Genomic DNA, 12,332 nt, shown 5'->3' with positions numbered 1-12,332 from the left:
AGATAATACTTTTTTTTTGAAATCCTATGTAAAAATATAGTCTCATCAATATCATAAATTAATAATGATATAAACTAAATATATATATATATATATCTGAAATATGGCTCTGTTGTTGTTTGAATATTCTTGAATTTTCATTCTAGATGGAGTCCATCTATAATCTTTCTCATTGCATCAAAAATTTGTGTTGTTTTTTCAAATTGCATCCAAAAATTATGGAGCGTCCTACATGCGATAGTTAATTATTTACGTGTAATTGGTTCTAAAGATACCGCAATATATTTTCAGACTTCATCATAAAAGATAGTAATAACAATTTCTTCTAAATTCTTAATTTCTAAACATTTATCATTTTCATCTGGATAATCTACTAAACTATTGACATCAATCATGTTACGATAACCGAAATTATAAATTAAAAAAATTCTATAAAAGTGTAAATTATAACAAAGTATCTTATTTTTAATATAAATATTTAAAATTATAAAAATAAAAATAATCTTTTCATAAATTAATATTTTAATTTATTGATAAATTAATAATTATTAATTTATCGATAAATTAAATCTATAAATTAATAAAATATTGTGATCCAGACCTTATTAATTTATAGAGGTTTTACTGTAATACTAAATTTTTGTTTTCATATATAAAAATCTGCCCTAAACCTCCATGTATGTCTAGGCACGGCACCACGATGTGCTAAAAATTAATAATGACACATGTTTAAACGTTAAATAATCTTGATATTGTTATCCATATCCTCTAAAGAATTGGTCACATCACAAAGTTCGATAGACATTTTACTAATGAAAATTAAAACTTATAATAACGAGCTTAAACTCACATTTCATATGTGCCGATGTGCTGACCACTAACCAGGATCAAACTATTAACGAGTATCCAAGATTGCGATTCAGCAACGGAATCGAAAGAGTTATGAACTGTGCACAAATGTGATCAATACTTATGTAGTTTTTAATATATACTGTATATACTTTATATGCAATGTACAAGACCGAAGCAATATTGTAGAATTAATGCACAAATACATACCACTAGAACTAGACTAAACTGAGACTTAACCAACAATTAATAACTTAATTAATACATGTTAATAACCACCAGAGTTGGATTTGAAGGAGCGTGGGTGGAAAGTGGAGTATGCAAAACTATTTTAAATAGATAGTAATCTTCTCAGATCTGCATGTGTTTAAAACTTTGAAGTTTAATAATTAAAAACGCTACATATAGAGTAAATGAAGCTTTATGTGCAGAACCTGCGTGTATAAATACTGGTTACACTAACTCATATTTTTTCCATACAGTTGCATTTAGATCAAATACAAAACTACAAAAGACCCAAAGAAGCATGAATCCTCCTATGTTTTACTTCCTTGTTGCCTTAACAGCAGTTTTGGCCGCCACTATCGCAAACGCACAACCTGTTCTCGACATCGATGGAGACATCATATTTGTGGATGAAAATGGCGTCCGACGTTTGGCTTTAACCAAGAGGACTGACAATAAGCCATTCTTGGTTATGTTCAAGAAAGCAAATGTGCCAGAGATCTCCTCCAAGACCAAGACTATGTCTATCTGAGAGAGAAAAAGATTACAAAATTCAGTCGTAACTTAATTAGACTGCTAATAAAGAACTCTCACTGTGTTTCTCTTTGTTCATCAAATTTGGAATAAAACACATTTCTTCTGTTTCGTTTAAGATTCAAAAAATTGGATATTAATTAAAGGGACAGTAATTTGTCTCTCCATTTTTTTGTTGCTTATAGATAGAAACATTTTAACAGTTACATGTATTAAAGTCAATGATCTAACAAGACAAAGTTTCTACAAATGATAAAACGTGATCAATGCAGATATTGTCATAGTGAGAAACAACAATGAAGGCTATCGTATCCATCACGGTATCTGTCTCGTGGTCTACCATCAAACTTAGGGGTTTGTGATAAGTTGCATCGGGTGTATGTGAGAAGGGAAAAGTCATCACGTGCGGAGTAAAGAGTTAAACACATGTGAATAACAATTGTATATAAACAGAAAAATAGTTTTTAGAGGAATTATGTTTGTTGTGAGAAAACAGAGTGACGAATGTGTCATCTGAGAGGGAGAGAGATATGTCTAGTTGCGCCTAAAGTCTCTTGTTAACACTTGTATCGTTCATTCAGATAATAAAAGAAGGTTCTTTTCTTATCATTTTGGAGAAGATTAACGATTTTGTGTGAATGTAGGCTACCATCAAACTTATATTGGGATGTTTCTAGAACATGTTAGTGATACATTCAACTTTTGTTAAGTGGCTTTAGCTTAACATTAAAGAAAGTGATGAATTTGATTCTTCATGTGTTTTATCATGAAGCGTGTTAGAATTTAGAACTATCTGATGGTTTGTTTGTTGTGTGCGTGTGTATTGTGAAGAACACGCCTGGAGTAACCGGGTCAGTGATGTGGGACAGTTGAGTGGTGCTAGGGAAGTTCTTACAACATTTTGTTAGCTCTTGAAGGCAAAAAAATCGTCTCATTATTGCTTTTAATCACATTGTATAACATGAAAATACAATGTCTTAAGTTTGCTTACTCCTTTTTGTTGTTGTTGTCAGATGCTGTTCTTAAATATTTCTTAGAAACCGCTGAAAGATTTCGCGATTGGGCGTGTGGAACAACACAATGGCATCCAGATTATCGCAGCCGTAGAGTCGGGCTATATGTTCTTGAGAAGAAGTCGAAGAGATGCCTCGCTGATGGTTCTTGGCTTAATCAATCTTGTTAGCCATTTAGGTATGTTTGTTTACAGTTTATGGTAGATAATGTCAAAAGAAAACACTTGGAAATTAATTTAAACGTATGCTATAAAAGATTAAGAACATCACAGGAAACTATGTCAGTCCAGATCCAGAACAACAAACCCTATACTTACATTTAATATTTGTTTAATTGATTTAGTCTAGTGACTTCTCTGGTCGGATCAAAAAGATAATAAATATTTTTAGTCATAACAATATAAACAACTTTTCTAAGGTGCAGGTGTAGGATTCCTTTACTATAATCGAAAAGGTTATAAAACCTTTGGATAATGAAATTGATGGAACTAAAACCACTAATTAAGCGAGAAAGACGTATGCGTGTCCATTACCATAAAAAAAAGACGTATTCGTTTCAAACAGAATCAACAGCGTTATCATATGATTTACTGATTTAAAAGGAAAAACAAAAAAAAACAAATAAGAAAACCCAAGTAAATTGACTAATCTAGCTAACACGCTAAGCTTAAATTAAATGGATGCTATAAAAGATTAAGAAAGTTTCATATTATGTAAAACTATGCGGTATAAATCGTATAAAATTATGCTGTCCAGACAGAACAACAAAGTCAGTAAATATAATACATATTTGGGTAATCGATTTGCTTGACTGGACATCTTAACATTTTTGGAATATATTTTTGTGTTATCCTCTCTTATCTTTGTATCCAAACAAGTCCTAACTAAATTTTCTACAATCCTTACAACCAAACACAATCATTTTTTTATATGCTAATATTAATTTCCTAAAATCTATCTATCTAATTTAAATCAATACCTTAGATTAAAATATAATTCTCCTTTCACTTTTATTTAATCTTATATTTAATTATTTGAATTAATATTTAATACATAATATTAATAAAATTTTAGATTTTTTCCAGCATATAATATGATTTGAATTTTTATAAACGGATATATATTTTAAAACTTATTTTAGGATTTTTGTAACCAAAAAAATATATTCTAATATAGATTATTTTACATTTGAGTTATTTTAATATATAATGAATATTTACACTTAATCCATATTTAAGTTGAAACGAGAAACCATATTGAGATATGGTATAATATTCAGGTTATAACAAAAACCAATAAAATCAATAATAATTATCAATATACAAGCATATTTGTTAATATGGATAAACACACAAATATGCATTTATAACGATTACAATCACAAAATTCGGTTTTGGTAAGATATTTTTAAATAAAGAAAAGAATTAATCGGTTTTAGTACTAAACATTCATGAAATCGTAATTCAGTAAAGATTTCTCTCATTTCTTAGCTAAAGATCGAGAAAATATAGGAAACATAAAATTTGCTAGACTAACATTTCTTATCTATATATGTTAGGCTTGCTAACCAATTTTTTCTCGATTTGCAATCATACCTAACTGGCATCATCAAAGATCTCTATAAAAAGCCTGTCAATAGAAGGTAGAAAAATCATTTGAGCAAACACAATTTACTTATAGCAATCCATAATAAACTTTAAGATTTCAATGGCTGCCTCATTTGCTTACCTAAGAGATTGGTGTTAGCGCAAGTGATTGATGTTAGCCGATGAAAAAGCAGATCTCTGTCAACACTTTATTTCTGTTTTCTCATGTATACATATATCATTATATATTATGTATCAATTAAGTACTAATAGCACTTCTTGCTTTCTTAAAAACTTAGGTTTTTTTTTCTTAACAACTTAGGTTTTTTTTTATAATTAATTATTCTCAACAAAGAGGCAAGATTGGAACACCAACAACTAATGTGGTGTTTAAACATGTCTTTCAGAATCTGGAGAACAAAGATGTTGAATAAACATATTTCAACTTATATATTATCCATATCGTATATATATTTCTACTTAAAACTTATCTTTCTCTCCATACGTTGAGTTTGTACAGAAAAGTAGAAGTAAGAGAATGTTAAACGATTTCTTAATTAACTATGTCTTTGTCAACCAAACTTCGTCTTATTTAACTCTTTCATCCGTTTTATGTTAATAATAAAGTTAGATTATTGAACTTTTACAAAAACTAATAACGTGATTTTTTTTTGGGCAAAACGTTACAGAATCGATTGAGATATCTATTTCAATATCAACCATTCACATAAATCGAAGAGATAAAAATTTAAAAATCAATCTATGGTGAAACGAGAAATATTTTAAACTTTCATAAAATTAATGAATTCAAACCAATATAAATTTGTATTATAAATGTTATACTAAATAAATAAATTTACAAATGTAATATCTCAAACAAAAATTTCACCTGTGCGACATCATGGGTTATTACCTAGTTGTTATATTATTTTTAGATTGACTGGATATCTCGTGTTTAACTTTGATTTATTTATTTACAAAAAATAATATAATAAATTGAAAACTAATATTTTTATAAAGTTTCAAGAAAAAATATTTAGTTTAACCGAATTTTAATTCAGAGTGCTCAAATACTGGTCATACCTGATTGAACTAATTAAAATAACAAAACTGATCTTTATTTGGATTATTTTTTAATTTATTTCGTAGAATGTTTATATCAAAATCGTTTTTTTAAAATCAAATTCGTAAATTACTATATGTGTATATATTTCTAAAATGTTTTACTACATTTATACTGATATATTTCTATTTATGAAACTATGTACCTATATAGTTGTTACGAATAAAATTTATGTGTAAACTACATATTTTATCACAATTTTTATATTTTGATAAAATATATTAGTCCTAATAACATACTTTTAAGACTTTAAAATTATTTAAAGCATTGACAGCCATATTTTTGCCAATCACACTTTTATTGCTTTTAATTTTCTAAAAGCTTTGAAAGCCGCTTCATTTTTTTTTTCCTTGTTTTCTCAAAAAAATTAAAGCATCAAAATCATGCTCTACAACTAAATAATTTTAAAAACATTATTTTTTTCTCCCTCATTATATTTAAAAGCTCTCCAAAAATACATGTATATTTTTTACATATTATATTTTTACAAATTAATTATTTTTATTTTTTTCTCTTTCTTTTAAGATCCATTTCAATAATAATTTTTATTTTTTCATCATCATCATTAATAACAGTGTAAAAGTGTAAAAATAGTTACAGCTTTAAAAGTTGTTGGTAAACAATCAGATTTTAACAGTTAAAGTTTTTACAGTTAAAACATGTAAAACCAAATTCTCTACTGCTAAAATTTTAAAGTAAAATTCTTTACAACTGAAAGTAACAGCTGTTACCGATCACGGCCATTATATATATTGCTTATGTTAAAAAAACATATATAATAAAGGAATAAACACTACCTCGTGCTAAATATTTTTTTAGATCTACCACTGATCACGATGCCAAGATTGAAATAATTTTCAATACTGGTGATCACGATGCTAAAATGACACATGTTCATATGCATGTCATGTGCCGATGTGCTGACTGCTGACCTAGATCAAACTATTAACGAGTATCCAAAATTGCGACAGCAACGGAATCGAAAGAGTTATGAACTGTGCACGAAATCATGAAAGAGCTATGTACTGTGCACAAAGTAATGAAAGAGTTATGAATATAGCTATGCACAAAGTAATGAAGTTGGGTACGACAGTACAACAAATATTTACATTGTTAGCATTAAAGAAACGCTATAATATATTATTAATAGTGGTTTCATAAATGCTCTGTTTGACCCAGTAATTTAAGACCCTCTGCATATGATCATGTTGTTTCGGTATGTTATGATAGAGTTTTTTACCATACCATTAACAAAATATTTTGATATATTAAAAAAAAAAAAAAACTTGATACAATGACTCAATATTAATGCTACACTAGGTGCTTTTCCTATAGTTACATATTCTCTCTCTTAAAATACACTTTGTCTCCCACCTGAAACTCAAAATATTTCTTCTTATTATTGACATGAATTTTCTATATCATAAATGATGATGTTTTAGGATTTTTCTTTGTATTAAAAAGGATAATTTTTTAGTATATTTAATGTATTTTCATTATCAAAATCAATTACAGTAATTGATTAATATTTTACTTTTATAATATATAATTAAATGTATGCATCCAATTAAATAACAAGTGTGAGAAAAACACCACTAAATGAATAGTAAAAAGAGTATAAAACAAAAGTCATTTTAATTAGTATCTTAATCTCGCTGCTTTCTAATATAGAAGGACTATAATTGCTTTCATAATTTTTTTTTCCATTCTAAATCATTTTATTAGTTTGCCTTGACATAATCATTGTTTACCGAAGTAGTTAGAAAAGCCGAACAATTATAGAATAAAGACCATTGAGAATTACATGAGACTGCTGTTTTAGCTAATAAATCAGCACAAGAATTTCCTTCACGATGGCAGAACATGAATTTTGTCGCATCAAACATCGTTGTCCATTGATTGATATCCTTCAAGTAGTGTTGGAGATGTAAATTATGTTGGGCATCATCGATTAGCATGTTAACTGTAAGATTATCTCCTTCAAAATCCACAACTCGGTACCCTAGTGCCCAAGTACTCTGTAATTTATATATATATATATATTTAGTGTTGTAATACAATATTTTATAGCGTTTCCTTATTTTCAAAATATTTATTTAATTACTCATCTTCACAGCTACGAGAGATGGTTCAACCATAGCATTACTAAAATGTTGTGTTCATAATATCAATACTTATAAAGTTATATGCAATGTACAAGACCGAAGCAATATAGCACAAAAAAAAAATACTACTAGAACTGGACTAAACTGAGACCAATAATTAATAATTAATTAATACATGTTAATGAGTGCTCACATTTGGAATAGTCGTTGTATCTTTTTTTTTTATGGATTACATATAGAAAGAAAAATATAATTAATAATTTACGTATACATTTTTGGAGACATTTATAAAATAAATTCTCAAGTTAACACTTATTTACAGACATATCATTGATATTAAATAATTAATTTAATAAATAAATTAACTTTACTTATATTTGAATTTTTTATAGAAACTAATTGTTTTAAAAGGTAACAAACATAATTGTAAATGTATACAAATTTTATTTCCTTATTTTATAAAGAGGTGAGTGAAGAGTTATTGTTCTTTAAAAATTTGAAAAACTGATTTGATAAATAGTGACTTTTAGCCTCACATACTATATTTTACTTTCACGGATTTCGTATGATGAATTTTTGCGGATTAAAAATCTTTGAACATGTTGCGTGATCCACAGAGCCGTGCCTATGGGCAATAAAAAAGGCATTTGCCTCAAGCCCCCACCATTCTTTCATATATTTTTTGTGTTTGTGAAATCATAATCAGTTTGCTATCAAATAGTTAAGAAAAGAACTAAGTAAGAACTTAGATTATGAGAATTTGGTGAAAACATTATTTAAATACAAGGAAAAAGACTATATCTTAGTTTTTAAAGATTATTGTTTTGTTTTCAATAATTTCTATGTTTTAAAATGATTTTTACATTTATTTTATTTACATTTTTTATTAAGAAAAACTTTTAATTTCAATTTCGCCTTAAGCCCCCGTAAATCTGGGCACGACACTGGTGATCCGCCTAGCATGACGAGTTTGGACTACTAAAATTATTAGTTTATTTCATATACTACAGATTTGTAGTTATAGTTTGGAAAGTTAACTTATAAATTATTTAGTATATGAACTACAAAATATTACACATACTACAACACATTCTTAATATTCCAAAAAAAATAAAAAATTGTATACACATAAAAATATACATGATATGTTACGGTTTTGACTCACTTTGACCCCGTTTATTTGATAGCTTTGTAGTTGTTTGAGTCATTTTCAGGTTATAATACGAGGCTAGGAAGCTAAAAGCAAGGATTAGAACAGCAGGAGCAATCAGAGCAGAAAGGAGTTGAATTGGAGCAGAAAAGCTGATTTTAGACCCAGGAACACATGCTCCCGATTTCCGAGCACATGCTCCCAACTCTACGGATTCATGACGACACGTGGCAAGCATCTAGGCGCCGATTCCCTGCCTAATTCCCCTTATTTTAGGCGATCCTTTGTGAGTGAAAGAGGGAGGAGATCGATTTTTAATAGGGAGATTTGATTTGGATTCTTTCCTTATTTTTCTCTACTTGTATGCTATTTAACCTAGGGTTTTTAGGAGAGAATATACTTCCTTTCTTTTGGTTTTGAGAGCGACGTTTTTGGTGAGAGGAGAAGAGCGGCTACTTTGTGAAGCAATCTCTGAACCCTTTTTATTTTTATGTCATTGAATTTCTCATCTTTTGCTATGATTCATTTCTCTATGTCTGAGTAGTTTTCTTTGCTAGATTAGGGGTTTCAAAAGGGGTTTCATGGGTTAGCAACAGGACACAAATAGGGCTTTATATAATCGATTGTCTTCACTATTGTTAGACTTAATGTTTAGGTTGATTTGATCACCCAATCTATGATTCTAGGTTTATCTATTCATCAAAAGTGTAATAGGTTGCTAGAAAAGACATTAGTGGGCAAATTATCCTAGACCTGCGAAAGTTGATGTGTAGGTGATTTGTGAACTTATCATTCCTGTTCTTTAATGCTTGTCTGCGATTCTGGGCTCAAACGACAGTTTAGGGTTTATGGACCGCCGAGCATGTGCTCCGGATGTCTGAGCACGTGCTCTGGATGTCTGAGCACGTGCTCCGCGTTTCCGCACAGAATCGATCAGATAGAGTTATTGATGCCACGACAGTGGATCAGTTTATATTTATGTTTGAGTTCTAGACTGGTACTTAATCTATGCCCTGAATAGTTGTTTAGTTGCTGTCTCTGAAATTCCCGAGAATTACCCCTGATCTAGTGTCTTGCTTATTGCCTTTTTATACCGTTTTAATCGCGTTACTGTTACCAAACAAACCCAACTTTGAATTGTCTTAGCTTGAAATTGAACCAATAAAACCATAGAGTAAAACTTGGTCTTCGTGGGATTCGACCCCTAAGTACTACTTCTTTGCTGTGCACTTGCAGTAGGAAAATAGGGTTTAAAACTCTGTGTATCAAGTTTTTGGCGCCGTTGCCGGGGACCAAATTTTTACCTTTGGTTTTCGGCGAAATTACTAGACTAAGACCTTACTGATTTGTCTTTCTGCTTCTTCTTTGCGTGTGTTTCAGGTGCATGTCAAGAAGATCTACAAGAAGAAACAACACCGAAGAACTAGTTGCTTTGTCAGCCGCAGAGCTCTCTTTGGCAGAAAGAACAAACCGCAAGAACAGAAAGTTTCAATCTGTCAACATGGGTGACAACAGAAACAATGAGGATATGGCTGCCGAGTTGCAGCAACTTCGACAACAATTGGGGCAGTTGCTCCGTGCTCAACACGAAAGAGCCGCGCCGCCACAACCGTCCATTGGGGACAAGGACAACCCGCATGTGTTCTACACCAACCGAGCGGCGATTGTTCCTCCCGCCATCCCGAGATATGATTTTGAGATCAAGCCACAGATGATCTCTCTAGTGAAGCAGCACCTATTTCATGGTCTCCCAGCTGAGATTCCGATGGACCACATCGAGAATTTTGAGGAGATATGTAGCACCACTGGTTCAAATGGGATACCGCCAGACTTTCTGAAGTGCAAGCTCTTTCCCTTCTCTCTTGCGGATAGAGCTTCACGTTGACTGAAGTCATTGCCACCTGGGTCTCTGACATCATAGGAACAGTGTAGATCTGCGTTTCTGGACCATTTCTACACCAAGGCTAAGACCGCTGCCCTGAACAACAAGATTTCATCGTTCCAACAGCACATTGGAGAAGCCTTCTGCGAGGCTTGGGAGAGGTACAAAGAGTACCATAGATAGTTTCTGCACCATGGATTCAGTGATGAACAGATTCTGGGCATTTTCTATGATGGAGTTAACTGGGACTACAGAAACGCTCTCAACTCGGCCAGCAATGGGGATTTTATGACAAAGTCTAAGGAAGGAGCATATCAGTTGATTGAGAACCTAGCTGCAAGCTCCAGCAACAAGGCTCCTGAGTATGACAGGTCCGTGAAAGTCAACAGTGTTGATACGCAAAAGATTGACGAGTTGACAGCCAAGGTGAACCTTCTTCTGAAGGGGAGCCAGAAAACTGTCCATTTTGTCGATGAGACCGGAGACATGCCGCTAGCTCAGGAGATTTGTGATGGAGAGGATGAAACGATGGAGGTTAATTATGTGAGTGGGCAAGGTTTTGTGCAGAACAGGGATTTCAACCCGAACTACAGAAGCCATCCGAATTTGTCCTATAGAAGCACCAACATGGAGAATCCTCAGGATCAGGTGTATCCGCAGCAAGGAGCTCAAAATCAGATGGGTTATCAGAAAACCTTCTCAAACAACTTCCAAGGCAAACAGTTTGTACCCACTCAAAACCGTTTCCAAGGGGGGAACCAGCAGGCATATACAAGCGCTCAACAAGCACTGTCTTTCACCAACCAGCAGTTGGGACCTTCCTCTGCTAGCAGCTCTCAGGATGAGCTGAAAAACATGATGCAACAACTCTTGGTGAATCAACAAAAAGCTTCAGTGGAAATCAACACTAAGGTCGATACCATGTACAATGACCTTAATGGGAAGTATGAGGCAGTAATGTCACATGTGAAAAAGCTTGATGTTCAGGTTGCACAGACTGCTGAAGCCGTGAAAAGAACTCCTGGGACTCTGCCCGGAAAAGGGGAAGCAAACCCGCGGAACGAGTATGTCATTGCGATTGAGCTAAGGAGAGGAAAGAAGTTACCCCCTAGAGAAGCACCATCCGCTAGGCTTGACAAGGGCAAGGGTATTGCTGAAGAATACCTTCCTCAACATGCTGCTGAGACTCCACCGTTGAGTCAAAAAGAAGCCGAAGCATCCGGCGAGCATGTGCTCCCATCCAGCGAGCACGTGCTCCAGACTCCCGATCAGACCGTTCCTACTGAGGTACCTCCTGCACGTGTGTACACCCCTAGGGTTCTTTACCTTGTTCCTCCTAAGAAATCTCGCAAGGATTTGGAGGATGCAAAGTGCAAGGAGATGTTGAGAGAATTGACGGTAAAACTACTCCTAGCTGATGCTGTTCAGATGATACCTGCTTTGCAGAGATATGTGAAAGGGTTAGTTTCTGGGAGAGTGTCAGAGGAAGAGAACGTGATGATGGTTTCAAGAGAGTGCAGTGCTGTGCTGCAAAACAAAGTGCTAAAGAAGAGAGATGATCCAGGGCGATTTGTCTTATCCGTGAGAATCGGTAAAACGATTTTTGCAAACTCCCTCTGTGATCTAGGTTCCAGTGTGAACCTTATGCCATATTCAGTGGCTAAAAGGCTGGGATACACGAAGTTCAAGTCTACACGGATTTCGTTAGTATTCGCGGATAGATCCACCAAGCGCCCCATAGGAGTGTTGGAGGATTTACATGTCCAGAGAGGGGACACGCTTATACCAGCAGACTTTGTGGTTCTGGAACTTGAAGAAAAACCACGTGACCCCCTGATCTTAGGGAGATCATTCTTATGTACAGC

The 12,332-nt window shown here is 32.8% G+C and overlaps 1 non-coding gene across 1 annotated transcript; it reads right to left on the bottom strand.

Moving 5' to 3' along the window:
- Window positions 1-10,560: 10,560 nt before the first annotated feature.
- Window positions 10,561-10,667, bottom strand: LOC147941646 (small nucleolar RNA R71). The gene has a single exon (XR_015562996.1). It is a non-coding gene; the product is annotated as a small nucleolar RNA R71 (small nucleolar RNA).
- Between the last annotated feature and the right edge of the window lie 1,665 nt (window positions 10,668-12,332).

Source organism: Camelina sativa, chromosome 7 (genome assembly GCF_030686135.1).
Source record: "Camelina sativa cultivar CO46 ecotype springtype chromosome 7, ASM3068613v1".
In the NCBI taxonomy this organism is placed as follows: domain Eukaryota; kingdom Viridiplantae; phylum Streptophyta; class Magnoliopsida; order Brassicales; family Brassicaceae; genus Camelina; species Camelina sativa.
This window is presented reverse-complemented; position numbering and strand designations above follow the sequence as displayed.